This window comes from Sorex araneus, chromosome 5 (genome assembly GCF_027595985.1).
Source record: "Sorex araneus isolate mSorAra2 chromosome 5, mSorAra2.pri, whole genome shotgun sequence".
NCBI classification, from domain to species: Eukaryota; Metazoa; Chordata; class Mammalia; order Eulipotyphla; family Soricidae; genus Sorex; species Sorex araneus.
This window is the reverse complement of record NC_073306.1, coordinates 57,139,048-57,147,254: the sequence shown is the minus strand read 5'-3', so window position 1 is coordinate 57,147,254 and position 8,207 is coordinate 57,139,048.

Below are 8,207 nucleotides of genomic sequence, written 5' to 3'. Positions count from 1 at the left end.
GCCCCGCAAGGCGGGTGGGGGCCTGGGGACAGGCTGGAGCGGAGCAGGCCCTCTGCCTGACCTGGAGGCCCCGCTGGGGAGGCAGCCGGCTCTGGAATGTACAACTCTGGCCATCCCCTCCCTCTGCAGCCCTGTGAGTCACAGACACAAAGGGCCTCCCTTTGTCCCCAGCCCGGCTGAATAGGGTCCGGCGGGGGTGGGGAGCCCCTCCCCCCACAATGGGGCCTGTGACATCACACTGCCCCCCTGCTGTGATGTCAGAGGCCACCACAATGGGCCGACCCAGACAGATGGCCGGCTGGGGGATGGGGGAGTGGCCAGGAAGGACACCTGCCACCGAGGTGGCTCAGTCCTGGGAGCTGTTTAGAGCGCAGGCTTCACAGGGCTGGGCTGGGGCCCACAGTGGACACTTTTTTTTTTTATATATATATTAGGCCGCACTATAAGGTCGTTTCTATAGTGGAGGCAGCACTGCCTTGTCAGGGAATCAAACTTCAGATTTTCTAGTTCCATCTCTCTGCTCCCATTAAATACTATTTTCAGGGGCCAGAGTAATAATACAGCAGGTACGGCGCTTGCCTTGCAGACATCTGACAGGTTGGATTCCCAGCGTCCCGTATGGTCCCCTGAGCCCACCAGGACTAGTTCCTGAGTGCAGAGCCAGGATAACCCCTGAGCACCGTGGAGTGTGGTCCAAAAAGAAAAACAAAAAAACAAGCAAAGCTTTTTCACTACACCCTACACACACATCCTATAAGTCTCAACACAAATTCCACCTCCTCCAAGAAGCTCTCCCTTGGGTGCTCCAGGATGAACGTTCCCGTCCACGGGCCCTGGAAGTCTCTGCTGAGAATTCCCCTCCAAATACTAAAATAAAAATGGGGGAAAAAAACGGGCTGAAGAGATCTTGCCTTGCACACGAAACCAACCCAGGGTTCAATCCCTGACACTGCATGGGGTCCTAGAAGCACTACCAGGAGTGGCCCTGAGGACCACCAGGTGCGGCCCCAAAACCAACCAAAGAAAAAAACAAAGAGAGGGTGTTCACATACAAGGTGCTCAGGAGCACCTCCAGGCTCCGTGTTTAGGGATCACTCTAGGTGGTACTTGGGGGACCCCGTGGTACTGGGAATAGAAACAGGGTTGGCTGCACACAAATCAAGCACCGAAACCTCTGCACAATCTGTCTGACTCTACTTTTATTTTATTAAGAAGAGGTCAGAGAGAGAGAGAGAGAGAGGGAAAGAGAGAGAGAGAGAGAGAGAGAGAGAGAGAGAATTGTGGGTTAGGTACTTGCCTTGCATGCAGCTAACATGGGCTTGATTCCCAGCACTGCAAATAGTTCTTTGAGTATCCCTAAGAGTCATCCCTGAGCACAGAGCCAGGAGTACTCACCACCACCTGGTCAAAAATAAATAAATAAATAAATAAATAAATAATACCTCTCCTCCTCTTTTTAGTCTGGAAAGATAGTACAGGAGTACAGGGACATGCCTTCCATCCGTCCATCTCCATTCCATCCCTGATAGCACATAGTTCCCTAAATCTCCAGAAATAGCCTTGGTAGTCTTCGAGGATGGCTAGGGCGGCCTGGAAGTCCCCAGCTCCTCAGGGCAAGCACCCCAGCCTCAGTGCTATGACTCCGATACTGCTATGATGAGTTTACGTGGCAGGACACCCCCTGGGTATTGACCAATGGGGTCTACAACCCCCCCCCCCCAACTCATGGGTCAGACAATCATAGGGACAACTCTGGAGCTTTTGACAAAAGGACTAAGGGGACAGCAGATAGGTCAGTGGTTACAGTACCTGTGCCTTGCAGGCTTGAGGTTGTGAGTTCGATCCCCTGGGCTGTCACATGCACAGGGCCACTCTGCTGTCTGCTATCCCCAGCACTTGCAAGTGAGTGCTGGTCACACTGAAGCCAGGTGAGTGAGCACTGCTGTCTCATGTGTGAGCCCCAGAGAGCACAGAGTGGGCACCATAAGCATTGTACCCAGGAAAGAGCACCAAAACTAAGGACTGTGATCCCTGCCCCCAGTAAGCCACAGGTGCAAAGATTTATGAGCACTGTGGCCAGGAGTGCAGACCATGCCCACCTCAGCCATCCCGCACGTGTGCAAACACCTCAGCTAGAGGGGTTCAATCCATTGTCTTCCATATGACCCAGCAATTCCACTTCTTGGCGTCTACCCCCAAGGGCCCCAAACCTCTAATTAGGAAAGATGTTTGCGCACCCATGTTCCTTGCAGCGCTGTGTACAACAGCCAGGATCTGGAAACAACCCAAGGGTCCAAGAGCAGATGCCAGGATAAAGAAACTGGTAGGTACACTACGGGAATACTACTCAGCTCTAAGAAAAGATGAAATCATGCACTTTGCTGCTACGTGGATGGAGTTGAAGAGTATCGTGCTGGGTGATGTTAGGAGAGGGGCAGATCCAGAACGATCTCTCACATGTGGAATATCAAGCAACAGTAAGGAAACAACAACTGCTCCAAGGCAGCAGAAACTGAAAACAAGTCTTTTTAAAAGCAGTAACAAGCCTATCACTGCCAATGGGAAGAATCGGGGTGCGGGAGAGAATGGGGGTGGGGGGAGAATGGGACAGTGGTGGAAGGAAGCCAATACTCAGGTGGAGGCTGTGGTGCGGGACTATTTTATGCACAGAACCCCACCGTGATCAATATTGCCAATCACAGTGCATAAAATAATAAATAAATAAAGATGCTCAATGCTCCGGCGAGTACCGGATGTGGGGGCATCACAACCAAGGATGTTAACAACCAGAACCACAGAGAGGATGGGAGGCGGCCTGAGCCGGAGCCATAGTACAGTGGGGAGGGCACTCGCCTCGCACACAACCAGCCCAGGTTTGATCCTGGCACCCCGTATGGTCCCCTGAGCCCACCAGGAGCGATCCCTGAGTGTAGAGCCAAGAGTCGGTCCTGAGCACTGCCGGGGGTGACCCCAAAACAACAGAGGGAAGGGAAGGGGGGCAATAAAAATAAGTGAAATGAGAGGAGGAGATGAGGTTCTCTCTCAGAGGCCTGGGAGCTGCAGCCTGGGAGTTTTCCGAATCAGTGGGTAGCGGGTGGTTTTGAGGGACTCTGGGAGGATGGAAAATCTGAACTGAGTCTGGAGGATGAGTCCAGTTTCCACGGGCAGAAGTTGGGTGGCGGGGTGGGGGAGGGCCCTGGTGAAGAGCTGCCTGTGGGCTGGGGTGTCTGGATGGAGGGGTGCTGTGTCAGGGGTGCGGCGTCTGGGGAAGTGAGCACGCACAGTCGATGCCTCCTGGGGGGCTTAGGGGCCTGACTCTGTGCCCAGGCCTGCTTTGGGGGTGGAGGTGGGGCGCGGGGAAGGGTGGCGGGGTAGGGGGCTTCCTCCCTCAGAAGGCCCCAGTCACGCAGCCGCCTGGCCTTGCCAGACCAGTGTGGAAACTACATCCCTCTGTCCGGGCTGCCGAGGCCGCTGGGGAATGTGATGAGGCTGCTGAAACGGGGCCCAGACCCAGAGGGAGCGAGGGGCCCCCACCCCTGGCAGGGGCGGGATGCGGCTGCCGCTTCCCAGAACCCTGGGCCTGGTGCTGCCTCGGGACACAGAGGACGAGGATTGAAGTGGAAGGCTGGAGCCCAGGGGTGGCATGGGGCCTGCTGCCGGGGCCGCCAGGATGGGAGGGCGGGTCCTGGGAGCAGAGCCCTCCCGCTACGAGGAGACAGACCCAGGGGTGCCCGGGGCCCCACAGAAAGTGTCCAGTACAGCCCCTCGTATGTGCTGTGTGTGCGTTGTTTGGGGGCCACGCCTGACCGTGCTCAGGGCTCACTCCTGGCTCTGCACTCAGGGATCACTCCTGGCAGTGCTCAGGGCACCATCTGGGGTACGGGGAGTGAACCAGATGTGCCGCATGCAAGGCAGGCGCCAGACCCTCTGTACTATTGCTCTGCCCCCGCCTGCCCCCCACTACAGCCTCTCTAACTCATTTTTCTTCCCCTTTCCCTCTTCCCCCCCCAGGCTTTTTTCACCTGGCATATTGCTCAGGGGTCTTATGTCAGCGCTCGTGAGACGGGGGTGTGGAACATGTAGCTCTGGGAGTCTAACCCTGGCCTCCTGTTTGCACACACCTAGTCCCGTGGTCCGTCTCCTTGGCCTCCACTTCCTCCCCCATCCAAGAGGCTTCACGCTGCCTGGCTCCCTAAGAACCACCAAGATCCCCAAATCTACGTGATGGCAGGTCTAGGGTAGCCCTGGTCTCCCAGTCTCCTGGTCTCCTACCAGCTCCCCACTGTAGAATCTTGGCCTGACCCTCATTGTCTTGGTAAGCCTCAGAGTCACCGTCTGCAAAATGGGACTAAATCCACGCCTGGCAGGGTCCTTGTGACCCTTCAGCAGATCCCAGGGGTCTGAGACATGGCACAGAGCAGGTGTGCCAAAAGACTCACCCCCTCTCCCCTCATGAGATGCAGCCGGCCAGCAGGAAGGAGTGTCCGGAAAGGCTCCTGATTGATTGATTGATTGATTGATCTGGCTCTCGGTGGCTCCACAGTGTGCTCCCTGAACCTGGCTCCCCTGCCCTTCGCTCATTTATTGAGCAAGTATTTGTTGAATGGAGCTCAGGCCCTGCTCCTGGGAGAGGGATCAATGTGTCGAGACACCTGGTGGGGAACTCCAGCTCTCGAAGAGGGTCATTGCCTGTTGATTATCCCAGCTTCAGGCTGTTCTGGGCCCCAGCCTTGGATCTGGGTCGCAGGGAGTGGGGGCGGGGGGCACAGGGAGAAGGGGTGGGGGTGTCCTACTCCACCAGGGTTTGCTAATGGGTTCAGGAATCCCAGAGCCAGGCCTGGTGATAGCGCTTTAACTGCCATCCAGACTGGAGCATTGGGAGGGAGGGAAACGCCTGCTCAGCCCCCCACAGCTGCTGCCTCGACTGGGAGCCTCACTGGGGGCTCTGTCGGGGGCGTCGGAGGGCGGCCTGCAGGGCTGTGCTGGCAGCTCGCTGCTGAGCCGGAGGTTCTGTTTGGCATGGGAATAACCGGGCAGCACTGCGGGTTTGCTCCTGCCAGGGACGGGGTGGAGCTGCCATGGAGGGGTGCATGCTTCAGAAAACGGGGTGACTGGATTGGAAGGAGACCCCAGTCCCATCCACAGAGACCTGGGGTGGGCAGGGACAAGCTTTTCTGGGGGTACTTCTCTCTCCCTGACCTGTGGGTTCCCACCTCAGCTCGAGGGACTCACCAGAACCTCCCGGCCTCTGTCTCAGGGGTGGCACCTTGGTCCTTCCCCTCTAGGCTGGGTTCTGCTGTGCTGGCACGCGGAAAGCACCATGGGGACAGGTAGATGCCTTCCTCGCAGAGGCCCCAGCACCCCGGGCACCGAGCAGGCACTGTGTGCAGGGGCGCAGCAAAGCAGCAAAGCCCCGCACACACACCCCCATGCTCTTTCCTGCACAGTCTGTGGTGCTGGAGGGGTGGGGGAGGCACTGCAACATGTGGACTCTGGGCAGGTCATGGGGCATCCATTTTTCCAGAACTGGGAATTTTCGCCCCTTATCTAGAGAGGAGCCCCTGGCAGAGAAAGCCTTTGCTGTTGTCTTGTATTGTCTTTGGAAGGGTGAGGGGAGGCAGACCCAGTGGTGTCGGAGCTGACTCCTGGCTCTGTGCTCAGGAATGACTCCTGGCGGGGCTTGGGAGACCATATAGGATGCCAGGGATAAAACCCGGGTCTGCCACACGCAAGGCCAGTAACTTACCCGCTGCACTACGTCTCTGGCTCCTACACTACCTCTTTAGCCCCAGAACGCCAAGTCTTGGCATGGGATCCCACACGCCCCAAGGAAAAGTCACTTTATCAGGAGCTCCATAGGGCATGGGTTAAGGGCGCAGGCTCTGTACCACCTGGGCCCCATGCCACCCTCTCCCCCCCACCATGTGCGTAAGAATGATTTAAGCTGCTTATGCTTCTGTATTCCGATCTGTTAAATGGACTCGCGGTGCCATGCACCGTGCAGGCTGCAGAGCTGTTGAACAGACTGAGTAAGCACAGGCAAACCACTTCAAGCCGTGGGTGGCACCCAGTAAGCCCTGCATAAGTGTTTGCTGATACCCGATCTTCAGTTCAAGCCGATATTCTTGCTGCTCTGGATTGGTTTGTTTGTGTTTTCACTGACGGTGCTAACTTGGTTACGGTCATGTTTGCCAGGTTTCTGCACTGTCCAATATCTTCTTTTTCTCCTTAACCCTTTCTATTCTTCCCTTCTTTAGAAGGCTTCCACTTGGGCCCGTCTATACTCTGAGGGTAGTGAAGGGGCGGGGGTGGTGGGGAAGGGGATGAATTTCCATCTATTGGAAGGTGTTGTGGGCTACACGAGTGATTTGGAATTCTGGATGGAAGGTATGCGTGGTTTCCCTTTCTTGATCCCTTCAGTCATATTTATGTTACTATGGACTCCTGGGTACTCGTCTTTTGCTTTGGGATTTGGGGGTCACACCCGGTGGTGCTAAAGAGTCACTCTTAGAGGTGGACTCAGATCGGTTGCACAGGAGGCAAGAACTTTAACCCTGACTGCCCCTGGCCCTCATGTAGACATATTTCTTTCTTTTTTTTTTTTTTGCTTTTTAGGTCACACCTAGAGATGCACAGGGGTTACTCCTGGCTCTGCACTCAGGAATTACTCCTGGTGGTGCTCAAGGGGACCATAAGGGATGCTGGGAATCGAACCCAGGTGAGCTGCATGCAAGGCAAACGCCCTACCCACTGTGCTATCGCTCCAGCCCCTCATGTAGACATATTTCTTAGAAACTTCGAGTTATAATTTATTTCTCCCATGGGTCCTGTTGCTCACCATGATCTAGGTTTGGCCAACAGGGTTGCTTTCTGGTTGGTCCTGAGTATGTTTGCTTTCTCGCATCTCTACTTTTTGAGCATTTCCTTCCACCCTCGCTCCGTAAAGATACTCCAGAACCACCTTGAATTTTCCCGGCCCACAGCAATGATGCCTTCCCTTGACTGGAGAATGGCCCCTAGGAAAGAGACGGAACTGCAAGAGCCCACAGGATATTCCAAGGGGGCCACAGGTGAAAATCGTGTACATAGGGAGCCGTGACATGAGATTAGCGGGCCAACTGGTAGGGTTTGGGCCGCAGGAAGGAAACAAGGTCAGCAGGGGCCACAACTGGGAAGTGTTTGAAGAAGCACCAGCGGAGGGGACTGAGCTGGCCTGCAGCTTTCCTCTTCCCAATCACAGGCTCTCCGGGAAGGTCCCAGAGCCTCCCCGAAGCCTCTGAGCTCGGGCCTGTGCAACCTCATGTTTTTCAGGCCTGTGTGAGAGAGAATCCTTAAGGCTGTCTCCCCACGACGCTGAGCTACTTCCTGTGTCCACAGCCGTGAGGATATGGGACAGGAGGGGCTGACCTATTTTGGGAAGAGGCTCAAGGGCCGATCATCGGCTCCCACCCCCCCAGATTGCTGCAGGATCTTCAGCTTGCTCCCCGCTGAACCGGCAGCTCTGTCCATGTGATGGCTGGAACCCATCACAGCGGCCTGGAGGCCACAGGAATGGGTGGAGAAAGGCTCCATCACCAGGCCCAGCTGCCCAGCAGACCAGGAGGAAGACCCTGATCCTCCCAGCCCCAGGGCCAGGCCCAGCGGGCACACACGTCACTAATGAGGGTGGGGTATGTTAGCACCTAGATCTGACTCTTCTTCCTCAGGAAGGGGCTCCCCTGCCCAGGAGACAGGCCTTGCATGGCCTAGAACTTGGACTTGGACAGAACTCCCCACCCCCAGACCCCCCAGGCTCTAAGCTGAGAGTCAAGACTTGAGTTCTAAGCCTACCAGGGCCTTCTGTCTGGTTTATGAGTCATGCCTCCGGGGTCAGATCTCGGGGGGCCGGGGGCGCAAACTCTGCTTGACCAGACTCAAGTTCAACCCCCAGACCTCATGGCACCCTCAGTACACCAGCATAGTCTTGGTGGGCCCTGGGCCAGGCACAGCTCCACCTTTTTGGCTGATGGCACAGTTGGCTGGTTGAGGATCACTGGGCAGCCCTAAGCATGGCTCAGGATCACCCCCTCAAAAATAAACAGAGGCTGGAGGGGCCGGAGCAATAGTAAGAGGGTAGGGTGTTTTGCCTTGCATGCAGCTGACCTGGCTTCGATACCCGGCATCCCGTAGGCTCCCCTGAGCCTGCCAGGAGCAATCCCTGAGCACCA